Source organism: Microtus pennsylvanicus, chromosome 7, assembly GCF_037038515.1.
Source record: "Microtus pennsylvanicus isolate mMicPen1 chromosome 7, mMicPen1.hap1, whole genome shotgun sequence".
Lineage (NCBI taxonomy): Eukaryota > Metazoa > Chordata > Mammalia > Rodentia > Cricetidae > Microtus > Microtus pennsylvanicus.
This window is the reverse complement of record NC_134585.1, coordinates 72,016,240-72,037,006: the sequence shown is the minus strand read 5'-3', so window position 1 is coordinate 72,037,006 and position 20,767 is coordinate 72,016,240. Positions and strand designations below refer to the sequence as shown.

The following is a 20,767-nucleotide window of genomic DNA, read 5'->3' as shown; positions in this document are numbered from 1 at the left end:
CCAGAACTATTCGCATGTGAAGTCTATTTTCTCTTGCTTGAATTCTGGGAGAACATTGTAGGAAACATGTTAGAGCCACTCCAGGCATTAAGATCAGGAGATATGACGAGCCACTTCTTACTGGATTTTTCTTTATGTCTTTATAGAAGCCTAGCAAGGATGCTCAAATAGCACACTGTACAGCACCCAGAAAATCCTGGTCTGGACAAACAGGGAATGAGAAAAACAAAGTTCTTAGAGGAGAGTTCTTGAAAGCCCCCAAGGAGACATGCAAATTGGTCCTAAGTGGCTTCCCTTCTAGAGCCTTTGGAGTCGCCAGGGGATGTGGAGAGGTGAGGACTGAGTTTCCCTTTCGGTCTTGGCTTTTCCAGCTGGAGTGCTGTCACACGTGGCCTCCCCGACTATGCCTCCATTAGACTTCCTCTCTGGATGAAAGGAAGATTTTTGGCACTATTCTCAAACTCTACATTCACTTAAGAAACAATAATTGCTCAATTAAGAGAAGCAGGAGCTTTTCTTCTCTGTCCAAAGAAATTTAAAGATGAAGAGGAAATTATGCATCTCATGGGAATGCTCATCTTCTGCATGACGGCTGACTAAGATAAAGGGAAGTTGTACTAATTTAGAGATTATAAATATAAAGACGTTGCTGATTCTTGACTCAAAATAACGTTTACTTTTCATGTAACATTAGACCTGTAAAGTTCCAGCTTACATTAGTCGTGAGTAGTATTCTCATTAAGTTTTGAAGTTTCCTAGGGTGGCTCATCCTCACATCCCATTGATGGAAGGGACTCCCAAAAGGTGTAAAATGGAACCTTAATGCACTCCAGTGTTGTGCTGGAGTGGGTGATCTCTGAAGAATGCTGTCCACCAGATGTATGCATGTCACCTACAGACCTTATCTTGTAACTGCCAACAAGTTAACTTTTATTTTCACTACAAACAACAACAACAACAAAACCCACAGAGTCTTGTATCCTTATTAATTATTTTACCTCCTTTATCCTTCCTCATCTATTCTCATCAAACAATTGCATTAGCGTGTGTTGGCGAAATTTCTCCTGCTGAGATGTTGCTACCAAATGGCCATGAAACTTGTCTCCAAAAGGCTCACCCGTAAAAGCTTTTACAAGCCAACCCATTTGGTTGGCTGTGATCCAGCAGTCTCTGCTGAACACAAACATCAGCTACAGAGAAGCAAAAGCTTCCATGGCACCCTGGAGGAACTTTTTGATCCCAAAATGTCACTCCGAACTCACGAATATTTCCTTGTGTCACGAAGACCGGGAGAAAAGGACTGCATCTGTGTAATGCTTTTTCCTCCTGTTTATACACCAGACTGTCTTCAATTAACAAGTATTTATTTGATGCCTATCATGTCTTAACATTACAGCACCAGAAAAGGACAGACAGGAGCCTTTTTTTTTTTCAATGGTGCTGTTTGTTACTTGAATGAAGAATGATGTATTGCTGGCATATTGTAAAACTGAAGACACTCCAGGAGACAGCATTAACATAAAAATGAAAACACACTGTCTTTTGTTTTTTTTCCCTGTTTTGTACCACAAAATCTTTTAATATAATTCAAACATGTTACCTCATTTAAGTAGTTTCAGCAGCAAAAGATAAGCACATATTCTGTGGCATAGTCAAATGTGGCCCCCTCCCACCTCCCATGTGGACCTCTTGCCTGTAGAATGTTAAGGCATCAAGATTCTGACAGTGAGCTCACTGAACATAGGAGAAGCCTGGATTTTCAATGTGCACCATGCAGCAGTGCTGATAATAATAAACATTTAGAAAGTGTTCATTCAATGCATAATGAATGAGTAGTTACTAAAATGAATGCAATGGTATGGCCCAAATCCAAGGAGTGTTTAGCAAGAACAGTGTCATTTGAAATGATCTTAATTTCATGAAGTTATGGGGCTTTTCACTGGCAGGAGAGATTTGAATAGTGGGTGGGAAGGAGGCAGAATTAAGAGCATCAGCAGATTGCTTAGGATACCTCCAAATTAGTGAAAAGATGTAATTCTGCAGATGGAGGATTGAACTCAAAACCTTGGGCATGCTCTGTGGTGTCTCTACCACTGAGTTATGCCTCCTACTCGGTCTCTCGTTGATGAGGCCACAGTTTGTGGTTTTGTGTGGTTCGGATTAAAGAGTATTGTTGGAAACCATTTCTCAAAACTAATTTTAATTTGCTACCCTCCCCACCTAGTTAAAACGAAGACTCTAATTTAGTAGGTTTGCTTTGCAAATGTGATTACCCACTTTTAGCAAGTTCCCAGGTGGTGCTAGCACCAGCACCACACTTGGGGTAGGGGTGCTATGGAAATGCTGAAGGCAGGCCACATTTGAAGGACGTGAAAATGACCCTGCCTTGTTGAGCACTCAAGGCAGGTTGAACACTGCACTCCCAGGAGATAAGTCTGCTAACCTCTGAGAAGCTGGCTGAGGGAGAGGGGGGTGAGTCCAGGAGACTCAGCTGAGAGGCGGTCTCTGCTTCTGCTGCAGTTTCCACAGCCTTGGGACCCAACTCCTGCTGATGGAGTGGCTTGTATACACCGTCAGTTCCAAAGCAGGCTCATGGCTGAGTGACTGTGGGCCTAGTGACTTTGAAAACAAGTGAAGTTTAGGAGAAAGCAGAGGGAGTCCATAAATGCTTTTCCCTTCCTCTCTACCTGGAAAAATGCATCCTTTCCTAAAAACCCTGAGATTTTCGCTCTTCTGTTTCTGTCCTATGGAGCTGTAATTACGTCCTCCTATGCATCTCTCAAATTCTGAAACTACTATATCATAACGATGACAATAATAGCAATTAGCAAGATGGTGCAACTTGTGTTTTGAATGCTCATTAGTACTGTGAGGCAAATTGCTAAAGAAATTTTTATAATTAAATCTGTGTACCAATACTGTGAAAAATTGTATTCGTTTATACAGATGAGTATAAAAGTGAAGGAATGCTCATGTGTGTGAGTTTTGTTCCTGGTATATACTAAGTAAATATATTTATCAGAAAAAAATGATCAGATATACTCTATCACATCGCTGGTTCCTCTTGCACTTTTTGCTTGACTTTTTTTTCTTTTTTGCTTTGTTTCTTATCTCCAACAATTATAACTATGACTAGCAATTAGTGTTTCCTGTGCCTTGGGTACCACTGTAAGCAATTTGAATGTATTGTTCACTTAATAATGCTCATAATAATTCATTAACTTAAGGTGTTATTATTATATATGAGGAAAATGAGGTGTAAAGAGGCTAAATAATATGTCTAAGTTTCTGTATCTATAGCAGGAGAGATAGGACTCATTAAACTATTACTGATGATCATCCAACCTCTCTTTAAAAATGTAGACTTCTTGGTACTTTTTAAAATAAACAACTTCAAATCACAGTGAAAACTGGTACAGTGTTCCACCTTGCTCCATGAGTTCACATGTTCTGATCTGGGGGTGTTTGTCCCACAGCCAAGCCAAAGCATTGCTACCACTGACTGTAGCTTTATCATAGAATCCTCCTTCCTGGCTTGTGTATGCTACAATTCACTTAAAATGTTTACATAGCCAGGGAACCTCTTATTTATCAGGTCCTGTGCTATTCTTCACTCTATGGGATGATAGTTGATGTCACACTGTGCTTTTCAGACTGGCCTTCAGTTCTAGGCTCAAGCAATTTTCTTTCTAAAGCTCCCTGAGTGCTGGGATTATAGGCATGAGCTATATCACTGGGTATGAATTTAAAGAGTATGAATTGTTTTTGTAAGATGCTTTTTGTTTGGGGTTGTCTTTAATTTTTATTTTACATTTATTTATGCATAATCTGCTGTGGCATGCATATCATAAAGTTTATGTCGACTTCAGAAGAAAGCTGGATGGAATCAATTCTTGTCTTCTGCCGTGGGAGTATCAGGGCTCAAACTCAGGACACCAGGCTCGGTGGCAAGCTCCCCTACCAGCTTACTCCTCTCATCAACCCTTGTTTTTAGGTTCTCTTGCTTTCTCATCAAAATTCAGTTCATCTAGGTTTGGTGTGAATTTGTGACAGCGATTCATTGCTCTATATCCTATCAGGTGACACATTACTTGTGATATTAACATTTATCCTGTGACTAAAGCATTAACTGTAGAATGACTCCTTTCTCGTTTTATAGGTATCTTCCGAGCAGTACATGAAGTTGTATTTATTTATCAAAGCAGGAACACATGGATGTTTATTTCGTTTAGTGAGTTGTAATCTGCTATGGCAGAACATTCCAATCTTCCTGAATGAAAAGCCACCCCAGGAAGCTGTAATCACATAACTGATGATAGAGAGGCAGAGAGATTAGGATTCCAGAGTTCAACTCTTCATTTGGGGACTTATTGACAGAGTTTAGGGAACAGCAAGATCAGGTGGCCCTTGACATTTGAGTCACAAGAAAAAGCATGTATACTGTTTAGGACAAACTTGATTTCATTTAAGGCATAACATACCCGGTTTATCTGAAATTAAACGTCCCATTAGAGTCAGGTCGAGTTCTAGCACCAGAGAGCAGCTGTAAAGGTCCCCGTGAAAACCTAATAATAGCCTCATCTACTTGCCATTCACCAGGATATCACGTGAAATAAAACTGACTAGGGTTACCCTGGGGTAGTCATGGTGGATCTCCTTCAGGCTGGGTGCAATTGGGTCAAGCTGAATCTGTATATCTCTATTGTTATCACACATTGGCATCTTCAAATCATCTCAGATATGGTCACAGTAATTATTTTTAATCTGATTTTTTTCTTCAACATGTTTCTGGCACTGCAAGAATATCTGTGCTTTTACATAACAAGATATTCCAGGCTAGGGTTTTTTCTTTTTGGTTTTTTCGAAAGTGTTTCTCTGTGTAGCCCTGGCTGTCTTGGAACTTACTCTGTAGAACAGGTTGTCCTCAGACTCACAGAGATCTGCCTCCTCTTCCTCCTGAATATTAGAATTAAAGGTATGCCTCACTTCCTTCTGGCGTATTTTATTTTTCATGCTACACCCTAGTGTCAGCTCTTTCTCCAAGGAGTCTCCATGGTTTTCTGTTAACAGTGGTGAGAAACCGAGATGGGGGAAGAAAGAGCACCCAGTGCACAGGCGAGTTCTCTTTGGACCCAGAAATAAGGGACACATGATGGAAAAATCCATCCATCGATCCACATATTCAGATCTATATTTATTTCTTATGTATTATGAACCATCAAGACTTCCATTTCCAAACCAGTCTTATGGGGCCGACATGGCCTCTAATTTCATTGCCATTACTACTTTCTCTGACAATGGGAGTCTGTCTTCCATTATGCTTAATGTAGTTCCTTATGTGGCCAATCACCTTGAGGTGGGGCAACTTAGCTTTTTGTTACCGAATACTCCCACACCTACCACAATGGTCCTGTCACTCTATCAGAAGTTAAGAGCCCCTCAGATCTGGATCCAATCCCATACCACCTATGGATGCCTACCTTCCTACTGTCCCACACCAACTACCTACAGATGCCTATCTTATTTCCCCATCCCCATCTCATGAATTAAAACTGACTTTTTCAGGACAGAAAAAGATGAACAGAAGGAAGGGGAAAAGAGAAACGAAGGTGAAAAAAAGAGAACAAAGAATAAGACATATGCTGAAAACCACATCTCCACAATGTGAATTCTAAAGTTATAACAAATTATTATGTTTAATTGAAAATGTTCTTTTTTCAATATGAGAAACTAAAAACAAAATAACTCTCCTTTAGCTAGACCTCACATATTTGACTGATATTTATTGTGTGCCTACTCCGTGGTAGTATAATAAATTTTGGTAAAAACCCAACTAACTGCAGTTATCAATTAATCAATATATTTTACTTACTGACTTTTCAGGGAAATTGGCCAATTATAAGAAACCACATTGAGTCTGACAATTTATTCAAAATAAGGTCACTTCTGAAGTCAGCATGGATTTTGCTGTAATTCTTGTGACATATATTATTCTACGCAGTGAGAAATCATAGAATTATGAAGCTCAGAAAGAATATTAACTCAATCACAATTAGAGCATTATGGGCTGACTGTGGACATCTTAGAGTCTTTACAACACACACTGGGCTTTATACTATTAAGGTAAAAACATTTTATCTTCCAAACACGAGATTCTAGCTTATTCATTTAATGAATACAAAACACTTATGTATTTCAAACGTTAATCAAGAAAGCTAAATTCTAGCTGGGCATGGTGGGTTGTACCTATAATTCAAGCGCTTGGGGGCAGAGGCATAAGGACCAAGAGTTCAAGGTCAGTCTCAACTACAATTGAGTTTAGAGCAGTTTGGGTTGCCTGGGACACTGTCTTAAGACAAATCGTGAGGTTACTGTCTGGTAACAGGGAAAGACAACACATACACAACACATGGATTTCTATGATGTCAAAAATGATTAAAAAAACGAGGCTGTAGAAATGGCTCGGTGGTTAGGAACACGTGAATGCGTTTGGCTGCCAGTTCCTATGTTTGGTGGCTCACAGCTGCCTGCAACTTAAGATTCCAGGGTTTTGATGCAGCTGTACTGACACATAATATCACCACGTGAACACACATATGCACATCATTAAAAATAAATTTTAGAAATTACTAAAGCAATGCTGTAGAGGTGGCTCAGTGATTAAGAGCACTGGCTATGCTTTTAGACATCCTGAGTTCAAGTCCCAGCAATCCCATGGTGGTTCACAACCATCTATAGTAGGATCTATAGATGCCCTCTTCTGGCATGCAGGTATGCATGCAGAAAGAGTACTCATACACAAAGAAATCAGCAAATCTTTCTAAAATGAATAATTCTAAGAGAAGATGAAGAAGGACAAGGAAATAGAGTGTGAAGAAGTGAAAGAGATTTGCTTTAGAAAGGTGGTTAATTCAATTTGGTTTTCTTGTAATCATTACTCCCACAATAGTTTATACTAAAAAAAAATGAATAAATGATCGTATTTGTCTGTTGCACTCCTTTAATATACTTGGGTCGGTTCTGTAGCAAACTACCAGTTATCAGAACCATATTGGGGGCTAGAGAGATGTCTTATCGCTAGAGAACTTACTGTTCTATCAGAGGGCTAGAGTTCGAATCACAGTACCCATATTAGATAGCTCACAAGCAACTATAATTCCAGCTACAAAGGAGCCGACAACACGCAGACATGCATACACACATCACATGCCCACAAGCACACATACATTCCATAAATAAAATAAATCTTTTAAAAATACCATGCAAAGACAGGGCAGTGAGCAATCAAAATGGAAAACGGAAGAAAGAAGAATGGAAAAAACAGCCTTGGGCAAATAGTGTATATAGATTTACCAAATTTTTGGAGGGTTTTTCAAGACAGAGCTTCTCTGTAGTTTTGGAGCCCGCCCTGGAACTCGTTCTGTAGACCAAGGTGGCCTTGAATTTATAGCCTCTGCCTCCCGAGTGCTGGGATTAGAGGTGTGCACCCGGCCAGCTACAAATTCAAAAAGAAAGGTTTTGTTTTTTTTTTTTTTGTTTGTTTGTTTTTTTAAATTTTCGAGACAGGGTTTCTCCGTAGTTTTTTGGTTCCTGTCCTGGAACTAGCTCTTGTAGACCAGGCTGGCCTCGAACTCACAGAGATCTGCCCTGCCTCTGTCTCCTAAGTGCTGGGATTAAAGGTGTGTGCCACCACCGCCCGGCTTCAAAAAGGAAGTTTTCATACTGCAATTTTTTTTTTAACGTAAAATTTCTTTATTATTTTTAAAGAAGCATTTTGGGATAGTTGAATTCTAAATGGAACGGCATGTTGGGAGCTCATCTACCTTGGAACAAGATAGGCAAACAAAGGCAAAATGAGATGAAGAAGAGAGAAACCTACCCACTCCTAGGCTATTCCTCATTTACCTAAGTCTCACTCATTGACATGCTATCTTGTTTTCATAATTTAAGTTGTCGATTTGATTCAGGAAGATTTCTGCTGTTCTTAAATAAAAGCCGCATTTCCTCTGAGCCTAATAGTTGTCTGTCAGGCCCAATGATAGCACCATGAATTTAAGGAATTGCTATTACTACTCAGTAAGTAAGAAAGTGGACGTGGCTGAACTCCAGAATGGCTGGGGAACTAGGAGTCATTCTTTGTTCCCTGTATAAAAATAAATTCATCAAATACAGAATTTTGAGACAGGGCTTGGGCTTCTCCTAATTTGTTTGATATGACACTTTGAGATTTAATTTTCTTTTTGGTAAAGTGTGACCATCTGCCTCTGTCTAAAGACACCATTCAAGCTCTTTTGAGTTTCTAGATGTACACACTTTCTTAATCGCTTCTCTTACTTCCCTCCCACACTGACACATACCCAGCCATGTACATAAAATATTGAAAGAAAAACTACTTTTTAGCCAAACAGGCTGCTGCTTATTATTACAATTTCTTTCACAGATAATAATACCACACTGTCTCTTTTTGATCCTGTCACAGCTTCAGTAATTCCTCAAAGTGATGAAACCTCAGAAAAAAAGAAAGAAGAAATGGGTGCCATGTTTTTTTCCTTTCTTCTGTCTTTTCTAAATAGTTTGCACAAAAAGCAGTCATGTCTTTTGTTTTTTTTTATTGTATTGTTTGCTTTGGTTTTTTGATATAGAGTTTCTCTGTGTCTCTTGACTGTCCTGGAACCCACTTCCATAGACCAAGCTAATTACAGCCCACCTGCCTCTACCTCCAGAGTGCTGGAACTAAAGGTGTGCACCACTACTGCTTGGCCACTCTCACATTTTAGCAAATTAAAGTGTTTTTTGTTTGTTTGTTTGTTCAAAGATAGAATTTTATAGAAAAAAAATCATGGGACTTCTACATTTTTTCATAAATTTAATTTTTTCTCATGCATTTGTGTGTATGTACATAAAAGTGCATTTTTGTGTGTGTGTGTGTGTGTGTGTGTGTGTGTGTGTGTGTGTGTGTGTGTGTGTGAAAGAGAAAGAAAGAGAGAAAGAGATGCTGGAGACTGAGCTCAGTCTTGTACATGCCAAGCAAGCACTGTATCGCTGAGTTACACCCCTAGCACTAGACTTTTACTTCTTGAATAAATGATCAAGTCAGATTTTTAACTGGAATACTAATTTTTCACAGAAAAGAGTAGCAAGAATACTATTGCAGCATTTAAATTACGAGGAAAATTTATGCACTAGTGCTGTTTGGTTAATTACAAACCTTTGAACTTTAACTTTAAACAGTACGCTTATTTACAGAAAAAATGCCTTTCACAACTTACATACTATCTTTCTATGTTCATTTTCAAGGGCTTCTTATAGAATATATATTAAACAGTTTTGAGAGACTTATTTCTCTAGTTCATTGCCTTTGAAATATTTGGTACCCTGCACCTTTAATAGGAATACATTGTTCTTTTACCATATGCCAATTCAGCATAATCACAAACCCCATATATTTGCAAAAATACATATCCAGGGGTAAGAAACTTAAACACATTATTTTAGAAATCAGGACCAAGGGTTGGGGAGATGACTGAGTCAGTAAAGTGCCTGCCACACAGCATGAGGACCTGAACTGGAATCCTCTGGACATCTGCAAGAGCCAGCAAGATGGTTGTATCTGTAACCAAGGAGCTGAGGGAGAGGAGACAGGAGATCCCTAAGGCTTGTGGCCAGCCAATCTGGCCAACTGGTGAGCTATGGACTTAGTTCAAAACTGTCTCAAAACTAAGGTAGAAAGCTACTGAGCAAGACAGCTGACATCAACCTCTGGGCTCCATATCCACATTTGCTGGCATTCACACGTGCGTACCCTCAAACACATGCTCACACACACAGTACATACAGGCACATTTAAAGCTATAAAAATCAAAACAAATATATTTCCACAAAAATTATTACATACATGCAATTGAGCTGTCATTTTATTTAAATCTATACACCCAAAAGTTACATTGTAGGGCTGGAGATGTGGCTCCGGGGTAGCATGTTTACCTAGCAAGTGCAAAACACCATGTTTGATTCTAGCCCTGAAAAAAAGAATTAAAGCTACCTTTTATTTACTTTTTTTAAAGACAGCCGTACCTGGGTCTACTAAAAGAACTCTGTTTCCATGTTTACTATGCCGTGAAATCTCTCTCTGCACTGAGTCTTGGAAGCCATTCTTTTTGCCTCAAGTCATTTTTGAAGTAAGCAAAGTCACGTCACGAGTATCTCTTCAGACCACACATAGTAAACTCGCCAACCATATGACCTCCTGGAGGTGGTGGTACAGAAAACCAGTACAGTGAACCCCCCCATCCCCAGGCTGAGCTCGGGTGTGCAAACAAAAGCAGCTCAGCTTTCACAGCAGAGCAAGACACTGGCTGAGGTGGTGGTGGTTGCCAAGCTGCCTCCTCCCCCACCCCACAGAAAGCCATGAAGAGAGTTTGTGGATTGGGTTCTACATTTATACCCGAAGGAAGAAACGTGATCTCTTTCAGGGCATCACAGCGAGGACGAGATGAACGTGCACTGGAGGATGACACCGTCTGCCAGGGTACCACATGCTGAGCTCTGCACTAAGTGTTCCTCGTGGCTGTGGCAGACAGACTGGAGCACAGGAATTTACCATTTCTCTAAGCGACAACTCTCAGTTCTGCTATGCTTTAACCAGCAATACTGACTCTTCCCCTCTGTAAGTAAAAAACTTAGCAACCTGGCTGAAGGAGAACACTTTCTTTTTTCATCTTATGTTTGAGCACGGATGTTGGTGCTAAAGAAAGAATAATATCTTTCCAAGTGCTTCCTTCTTCAGAGACAGATCTTAAGAAAGATAACATCTCTAAGTAGGGGCTGGAGATGTGGCTCAAAGTTAGAGGCACATACTCTTTTCGCAGAACAGAATTCAGTTCTCAGCACCTAGGTCAGGTGGCTCACAACCTGTAACTCTACTTTTATGTGATCTGATGCCCTCTTCTGGTCACTACTGGTACCTACACACACACACACACACACACACACACACAAGTTCAAAAATAAAATAAAAAAAATAATCTAAAATACTTCCACTTGTACTTTTTTAGTTTTGTTGTGATATCAAAGTTAGCTTTTCTTGTTTATAATTACCAAGACAGACGGCTTTAGAACTTGTTATCAGCTGCAATGACTTCCATTCTGAAGTGGCGGGTTGATTTGCAATCACTTTATTTGTTTTGTTTTGTTTTTCTGCTCACTTTGGCCTAAATGATGAAGACCCTGGAGTTCCTTGGTCCTTAAATTATTTCCTGCTTTGGAGCAAACTAGGTACAAGGGCCACTGGGGATAAAATCTGAAAGACATAAGATATATGATAACTCTCAGGGACTTTATAAATGTATCATTCAGATATAATTGCATGTGGTTTGATTTGAACTGGAACCAGAGACCGATTAGAAGAGGACAGCCAGAGACGGAGCAACCTAAGTAGCGACATCTGCTTGTTCTGTTCTGCTCTTGTCTGTTCTCAGCAGTATCTCAGGCCCTCTCTGGTCGTCGGCTGCCTCCCAGTTGCTGTGTTAAGTTTTTTTTGTTTGATAGATATCTTGTGAGTTAGGTGCATTGAGATATGTTCACTTGGAGCCTGTTTGGTGCACTGCAGTAAGGGAAGAGAGAAGATCTCCAGCCCTGGAGTAGAGTCAACAAACATGACATGCTACATACACTGAATTTACAATGAAGCACCCTATTCCCAGTGCTTATTTCTTGCATACTTGCATACACATTTCACATGCAATAATACTATTTTTAAATAAAAAATAACACCCACAGCAGTAGCATTTTATGTTAATTTTCTCCTAGACACACAAGGTATAATGTTTACACAGCTTGGCTCAGGAGTTACCGTCTGTTCAAAATCAGACTCCACCTGTGTTTGAAACTGCTTCAACTTTGAGTAAGTTGTCTCATTCTACTTAGCATGTGTGTGTTTATAAAATGAGTACATTAGATCCTCCCCCTCACAGTCCAGTAGTACCTGACATAGAAAAAAATGGAAGGAGTGTTGAAATATTCCCTATACTGATATTTTATTTGTGATCTAACAAATAAAGCTTGTCTGAAGATCAGAGTGTGGAGACAGCCACTAGTTAGCCATAGGAGGTAAGGCAGTGGTGGTACAAACCTTTAATCCTGGGAGGCAGAGGCAGCGAGGTCTCTGTGAGTTCAAGGCCACCCTAGGCTACAGAGATTGATCCAGTCTCAAAGAGAAACAGAGCCCTAGGGTGGTGGTCAAACCTTTAATCCCAGTACTTGGGAGTCATACGCCTTGAATCCCAACACTAGCAAGGGAAACAGGAACAGATATGGCTGTGCAGAGAGAAGAATATAAGGCAGGATGAGACAGGAGCTCAGGGCCTTCAGTCTGAGCATTCAGTCAGAGGATCCCTAGAGACAGTTGGGCCTGAACATTTGGTAGAGGTAAAAAGTCTGTCTAGTAGCTGGTTCCTTTACTTCTCTGATCTTTCAGCGTTTACCCTCTTATCTGACTCCGGGTTTTTATTATTAAGACCAATTAGGACTGCACTACACATCCCAAATATGCCCAAGCTTCCAATGGACACTTATTCCTCAGAGGCTTGTGAACATATCTTAATTTAACACAGAGAAACATGAGTGATTTCATGTGCTCATAAGGTACACAAACTCCTATCAGGAACTTAGGTCCGTATCCTCCAAAGTGATTTATCACAGTCTTAGTCTGTATGTCATACCTACTTAATTTCTGAGAAATATACTTCATTTCCCACTTCCCGGATTTATATCTCATCCTAGTTTTCCCACACTGAATACAATTCTTCACTAGCCAGGCCGGACCTTGTCTTTTCCTCTCCTTCAGTGTGGTCATGCACCTTATTGTTCTTCATTATCACTCGGTGATATCGACTCTGCTACCAAAATAGAGCTCACAGAGGAGAGATAAGTGGGGCACTTTTTAAACATACAGATGAATCTTCCCAAAGCTTAAAACGCTTGAGCTAGGATCACACACACAAACAAATTAAGGGCCTAGGAATGTAGCTTATGGTAATCACCTAGCACACATAAGACCCTAGGTTTAGTCCCCAGTATGTCAACATAAGGAAAGCCAAGAAAGAAGGAAGCAAATGAATGATTGCCAAACGGATGAAAATGAATAAAAGAAGACAGACAGACAGATAGATAGATACACAGATAGGTAGGCTCACTCTTAGGCAGAGAGACAGATGGATAAGCTGACGTAGGAGCTGCTCACTGCCTTCTCCAAATATGGTCACGACAGATATTTGTATGTGGACGTGACACACAGAGGAACTCTGTGCTGGGAGAAAGGTGAACTGAATACTGTAGGTCACCGCAGGTTAATGGAGGACAGGTCATCCCGACTTGTCCCTTTTCTTCTTGTGTTTCTGATACAGGAGGAAGAAGAGGACGAGGAGGAAAAGTCGACTACAATTTTAAGCAACCCCTAAGGATGCTCACTCAGGTCCTTCGTGACTGTCACAGCACAGAGCCTTCATATCTGTGCTTGTGCAGCGCAGTTCATCAGCCACCCCCACTGCTGCTGGCCGCCCTTTCTCTATCAAGTCACCAAATCTGGACACACAGGCCCCTCCATTCATTCCCTTCATTCTTTCCTTCTTCAACCTGATCTCATCCCTTCGCCTCCAAGGATCCTCAGTGTCAGGCCCATTCGTTAGGCTGAAAGTATTTGAATCTTCGTGTTTCCTTTTATTCCTTACAAGGCTAGCTTTCCTTCCAAACTCATTTCTTCCAGTTTGCCCCTTGACTTCCTTGCCACTGACGTCACTGTTTGGCAAAGATGGTGTCTGTTATTTTAGTTCTCCGAGGCCTTTCCTGCTTGATTCAGGAGATTGCCTCTGGAGTCAGCAGAAGAGGTTAAACGCCAGCAGTGATCTGGCCAGCACGTCCCGGGGATGACTCTACATGCTATATTTGATAAGTGAGCAACAACTTAGAATTTTGAGCTCCTGGGAATGCAATGATTCAGGAACTTGAAAGTCAAAATCGTTTTTTTTTTTTTTTTCAGGCTGTACCGTGGCTCTTATCTGTAATCTGCTGTCACAGGACAGGGAGAGGCAGGGGGATCTTAAGTCCAAGGGAAAACTGGACTAACTACATAGCAAATTCCAGGCCAGCCTCAAAACTGTAAGATTCTTGCCCACAAACAAATCTTGGCTAAGAGTGACTGTACAACTAATCACTGAGCACCAAAAGAGATGGCTTTATGAACGAGAACATGGCGGGTTTCACCCATTGATTCATTTATTCATTCAGACAAACTTCCTTGCTGGGTGGGATAATAACAGCTACAACAGGAAAACACCTACTTCTCTGGAAAGTTCATCTGAGAACTAAGTTATTGTTGGCTGTAATTGCAAACTGTTTGGGCCTTTTGATTTGAGAAGCAATCTTGGCAAAGGCCAGGGCTGATCTAGAGCTCTCTGCATAGGCCAGACCTTGAGGTTTTCTCCAGTGCTGGGGATTGCAGGCATGCACCATCAAGCCTAACCTGTGGCAGGCTTTTTTTTTTTTTTTTTGTCCATTTGCCACTCCTCCTGTGAGGCCATTTGAAGGCAAAACGCAAGAGAAACAACAGATGCTTGACTTGAAATGTTGGATTGAATTCTCTTTTCCTCAAAATGGTTTCAATTAGGATGGAAACGAGCTGGATTTGAAAAATCAAATGCTTTCTTTTCTTTCTTTCATTTTCCGTTTCTTTCCCCAGTAGGACGAAGGTTTAGTTAGGTGAAGAAGAGAGAGCTGGGAAGATGGCTCAGTGTGTAAACAGCTTGCTGTGCAAGCATGAGGACATTATATCAGATCCCAGCACACACAGGAAAACCTAATGTGGCGGGCCATGTCTCTAACCCCAGTGCAGGGAGAGGAAAAGATTCTGGGAGTTCTCTGGTTAGCCAGCTTAGGCAAAATAGTGAGCTCCAGGTTTAGAGAGAGACCTTACCTTTTAAAAAATATGGGAAATATGGAAAAAATAGTTGATATCAAACCTCTGATCTCGATACAGGCAAGGGTACCTGCAGACTTATCTACATAACACACAATGAAGAAATAGATATTAAGGAAATAAAGAACAAAAGAAGAGAGAGAGAGATCCATGTATTAGACAATAACCAATAATAAGGGAAATTGTGGTTCCTAGTACATGCAAGTAACTAAACTATGTTTAAGTTCTTTTTTTTTTTAAAAAAAAAGTTTCATTTAGAATAAACATTTTATGCTCAACAAACTCTAGAGGGAATATATTCCCAGTTTAAAAGAGAGAGGAAGTTGAGCAAGTGAACACAGCTAACAGGTGAAGACCAGGCTAAGGCCGAAGCATGGAACCCCTGCTGATATTATAATAGGTGCCCCTGACTTTTAATGATCCTTCATGAAGAAAATACATGCATTCAGCTCAGGCAGGTCCTGCAGACACCAGTAAAATGTACACCGCATTGGCGGCTAGCTTATGTTTTATATATTTCCTAGATAATAAGATATTTGAAAACAAATTAAATTTTTATCAAAATCCTGGGCAAAGTTTACAGTTTTCTTTTGTGTGCTCAATTTTTGATAAAATTTTAATATTTATATTTTATATTACAGTAGGAAAAAGCACCTATTCTTTGATTTCAAAGTCAAGAAAATTTTTTCATTTTGAGGACTGGCTCTCCCATGAAAGATATTCAAATAATCACGACACTGATAACACTAATTTGATTGAAGATTGCTGTCCTCTTGGTTAGAAATATTGAAAAGCTGTTTTCACTTAATTTTTTTTCTTTACTCAGAAAACTACAGTCTCCAAAGGTAATCCAGTCAGGGACTATATTACTGTGGGTTTTCAAGAAACTGTTGATAAGTCCACGTGCATTTTATATAAGCTTCTATGTTTTTTAAGAAATAAAATGGCATTCTGTAAAGTTTAATTAAGCATATCTAAGTATGATGTTTTAATGTGATTAATATTATGTGAGGTTGATTTTAGGCTAGGGGAGTGAAATGCGTACCCATCATCTCACTGAACTGAAGTAAGTTTCCATATTTCAGTGGTTGACTCTCAAAATATTAGACTACATTACCCAATCATCTGTGTTCTAAAAGTACAATGACTGCACCGCCCAAGGAAGGCACACAATTACTTTTTCTAGAACTGCATTTCCTCTTAATTAACCTTTCCCTACCACCTGGCTCACCCCCCTCCACCCCCACCCTTTGGCCGTTTCCTCCGTCTATCCTGGCCTTGTTCCTCAACTTCATGCCACTTTGATTCTCTTTACTCTTGTTCCAGAACCTAACATCTTCCCCTTTCTACCCCTTTTCCTGCCTTCATACCTTCCTCCCCTTCTTTTTTTCCCCCATTGTGATTATCCTTGTCTAATCTTCACCTGCATCTATCCTCCGCCCCACAGTCCACAGGATAGAGGGGAGACTGGCTCATATCCTAGCAACATAACACTCTGGTTTATGAGGATTTTTTTTTCCTGCATATGAAACGTATTTCCCCCTTTTTGTGGTAACAAAATCCTTTCACCGGGTCTTTCTTCCTCTTGTTCCACAATCCATCACCCCACCTTTCCACACTCAGCGTGCAGGTTCTGACCTTCCCCCTCTATTACCGCTGAGGGCTCGGCCTCTTTCATCCCTTCTGCTGCATTCTTTGCCTGCATTTCTTCTTTCAAAAGCTCTTTGGTTCTGTTCCTAGCAGCCAATCCTCTTGATATCCCATCTAGGGAGGGAGTGTAAAGGAGAAAGCCCACCGAACGGCTTAACTTTCATATAGTAAATGGGAATGTTGGCTCGAGCTGAGCGGCCGTCTGTGCAGCAGGACAGTCCGTGGGCACTACGGGAGCACAAAACATTTGAGTCATGTCTGTGTATGTCTGGATTCCGGATCTGTGTCTGAATAACACAGATCTGCTTGTCTGAACCCTGTTACGATTATTCAGTGCAGCTACTCAAGCCCAAAGGTATTGAAGTTCTAACAGAAAGGCTGCCAAGGCAGAGAGTTTGACTTAAGTTCACAGATACAACACAAAGGAGTAAAAAAAAGATGGTTTAAAGCTGTGGTGTGTTAACAGCCACTATCTAGAAGTTAATAATAACTTGCCATCTCAGATACGGCTGCTAAATAACCTACAAATTATATCAGAGCTTTTCTGTCCTGGCTCACATAACCCTTTTAAGATGAATATAATTTACTTATTAGCACTATATATACAGTGAGATCTTTTTTAACAGCAGAAAATGTGGAATAATTGGCATCTTGTCAGAGAAATATGAACAAAGATCCCCTTTATTAAAGTGATCTCACCTCAATATTAACAGTTTACAGGAATTAATACCGTTTTCCTGGATTTGGGCTAACAGTTGTCTTTATCCAACACTAACCTACATTGGTTGGTAGAAGTTATTTCCCTCAGCGAACTCAACTGCAGGGGACATGAATGTGATTATACAGCTAAAGCCACGGCTCTCCATATGAGATCCTGTCACTTGGTAGAAGGGTGGAGCTGGCGGGTAGGCACAGGTAGTGGAAAGCGTCTGGCATTGTTAAATTTATTGTCATTTAGGGGAAGGCCCCAGCATGCTATTGCACCTACATTCCTGGGACAGTGCTGATCGGGAGAGGATGCTGTCATGCCAGAAAAGCCTAGAAACCCTACTAAGAACCTCTGTAGCACCCTGGAGTCTTGCCAAGAGAGCTAGGTAGAGTGGCTCTGACCTTGAGTTCACAGGGTCTGTGCTGAAGTGGGATCTCTGCGTCATTTTACGTACATTGTCTACCCTCCAACATTTCAGTTAACACAACCAACTACTTTTCCACGCTTGTATCCTCTTCTTGGGCAAAGCTGAAGCAGAAAAGCAGAGCCCTAAGAATAGCAGCTTAAAAGACTTTACCACGACTCCTCTTTGCTCTAGGCAGGAAAGTTTTCTTTACTGGACTGATTGTTTTGTATCAAAAGTACAGGAAATGATTTGGTAGACTCTGTCAAACCATTATGAAGTTTTTGAGCAGCAACTGTATCTAGTGTAGCATGTCCTCATAGTAGAGAATATTGAGTGTCATTAGGTGCCAGCAGTTGTTGCAGATGTGTTGACATGTGTGATCATACGTGTATGCTATATATGTACAAATACACACACAACCATCATATATGCTTTTTCTTCTTTCTTTTCTTTCTTCCTTTTCTCTTAGTTTTTCAAGACAGGGTTTCTCTGTGTAGCCGTGGCTGTCCTGGAACTCACTCTGTAGACCAGGCTAGCCTCAAACAAACACAGACATCCATCTGCCTTGCCTCCCAAGCACAGGAATTAAAGACTTACTTCACTACAGCCCCACACTTGACATACCTATTATTTATTTATTTATTTTGTAACAGGTGAAAACTGAGGCACCAGTCAGTTAGATCATACACCCAGTGTCATGCAGCATGTGACAGAACGAGGGGCCATCTGAGCAAGATCGCACTCTCAGCCATGAAGCTTGCCATAGGATAAGTGAGTTAATTAATTCAGTTCTTGTTGTCTGGTGTTGTGGTTTTGTTTTCTGTCTGTCAGGCTTGCTCTGCTGCATTGGGCCATGAATAAATGCTTTGTCTACAGTTGCTAACACAAAAGCCTTTTCTATGAAAGCTCTTTCTCTTGGCCTGATTATTCCAAAGCAGAGGCACCTGTGTTATCAGAAGGGCATTAGATCCCTGGGGCAGCAGGCTTAAGAAAGCACCCAGTGGAATGAGCGTCATCCTCAGTAGCCCGAGCCCTGCTGGCTACAACCCTATAACTGGGTTAATTGTTATGATAGTGGCATTCAGAGCAATGATCTCTGAGGTCACGAGGCCAAGGGTTTCTGGTAAAGAGCCCAGAGTTCAGGGTGTAAGGTGAGGCCCAAACAACAAGAAGAAAATGAGGTCAGCCACACAAGTGTTGGAACACCAGGATGCACTAGAAAAAACAAAGGTTAAAAACAATGTCGCACACTGTCAGGACCCTGGAGAACGGAGACAGCCACGCAGCTGAGTGAGTGATGGGAAAGAACAGGACCACACTGGGCGGGTCTCTCCTGTAATGCTTCCTAACTGCCATAGCAGCCATTAGGTGCTAAAGCTCTTCTCCTTTCCTGTGATTCCTGGCAGTGAACACCCTAAGGGACATGCCTTCCTTCCCACCCAGATGGGGCTCCCTCTACAGTTCTCTGGAAAGATTTTGGCTTTCCATTTTGCTCTTTTGGTGGCATTGTTATGTTATGCTGTCCCTGTGGATCAAGAGTTAGGGTGAGGCTTCCGAATGTCTTCCTAGCAGCTGAGAGTGATCTGGTAATTGTGTGACAAGGTGAGCCTAGCTCTAAGATCCCACCATGCCCCCAGCTGTAAGAATCAACACCCTTGGGGGCTGGAGAGATGGCTCAGAGGTTAAGAGCATTGCCTGCTCTTCCAAAGGTCCTGAGTTCAATTCCCAGCAACCACATGGTGGCTCACAACCATCTGTAATGGGGTCTGGTGCCCTCTTCCGGCCTGCAGGCATACACACAGACAGAATATTGTGTACATAATAAATAAATAAATATTTTAAAAAAAAAGAATCAACACCCTTGGATGGCCTCTCCTGTTGTATTGTTTATCAGTTAGCTTGGCATTCAGTCCTGACCTAAATCCGGACCTGTGACACCCTAAAACCACAGTTGGGCAATGTTGATACATTTTCTGCATTGCAGGGTTCATGAGTTTGTTTGCTTTATGACTTCATTATTTATTTAAATTTACTTCTAAGGCTGTTGTGGTCTATCTTTCCAGACTGAGATTTTGAATTCTAAATGGGGGTTTAGTCTGTTCCCAAGTCTCTGGTTCTTTCTAGCATATCAAAGGCTTATTTGATGATTTGGACAAAAACTATTCTATAGGGTAGGTATATCTTGCTTGTCTTGTGGAATATAGATGCCTTCTGAGTTTTGTAACTATAAATAAAATGATTTTAACCATGGCCAGACCTTTAAAAGTTCTCATTTCCAGAGTTCTGGAGCTGGTAGCTGCCTCCCTGGTCAGCTTCTCTTATTCAGACCATAGTAGTGGTATTTTGAGCAAATGGAAAAATAAATGTATTATCTGACCTTGAATGTGTAAATGTATTAAAAGAAAATTGACCCATAAAAACATGCCTTCTCTTCACAGTTCAGATTTATAAATAAGGAGATCTCAGCTCCATCACGGTGACAGAACTTTACAGGAAGAGCCCAACGGGGGGTGAGACGCAAAGTTGGGGAGAAAACTTGAAATGTCAATTTGTGGAGCAAGTATGTTCATGGAGTTCAGCTTATTTAGAGTTTCCTGCTTTTCCGCCCCTAGCCCCACCCCCTGGTGAGCACTCTGAGACAGCCACAGTGTAGGAGGAAGTAACAATCAACCAAAGATCACTAGGCACAGAGACCTGGGTTGGAGAGAAAACTAGGGTCAGACACAAAATGTGAGTCTGGTGTGTTGTTGCATGCTCTGGTCCTAGCACTGAAACGGGTGGGTGCAGACCTTCTTGTGAGGGTCTTGGCTACATACCTAGTTCTAGGGCAACCTGAGCTGTCCAGTCTCAGATAACAAGCAGAACCTACGGATTCATTCAACAGAATCAAAAGCAAAGAAATGAGTGACAGGAGTCCAGCAGGCAGGAGGGTTAGAGAAGTATGACCTTATTTCTCTGTTTTCGTGGTGGGCTGACACTGCGGAAGGAATCCCTTAGACTATCAGCAGAAGTTGCCTTTCTACCTGCCTCT

At 41.0% G+C, this 20,767-nt stretch overlaps 2 protein-coding genes across 2 annotated transcripts in view; one reads left to right on the top strand and one right to left on the bottom strand.

Annotated features, from left to right (window-relative positions):
• LOC142854805 (uncharacterized) overlaps positions 1-3,406 on the top strand; it is a 35,677-nt gene extending 32,271 nt beyond the window's left edge. Inside the window, exon 6 of the transcript XR_012911372.1 lies at positions 147-3,406. The gene's annotated coding sequence lies outside the window, so the exon portion shown is untranslated. The remainder of the gene's footprint in view (positions 1-146) is intronic.
• Adgrl2 (adhesion G protein-coupled receptor L2) overlaps positions 1-20,767 on the bottom strand; it is a 612,895-nt gene that overhangs the window by 209,586 nt on the left and 382,542 nt on the right. The gene's annotated exons all lie outside the window — the stretch shown is intronic.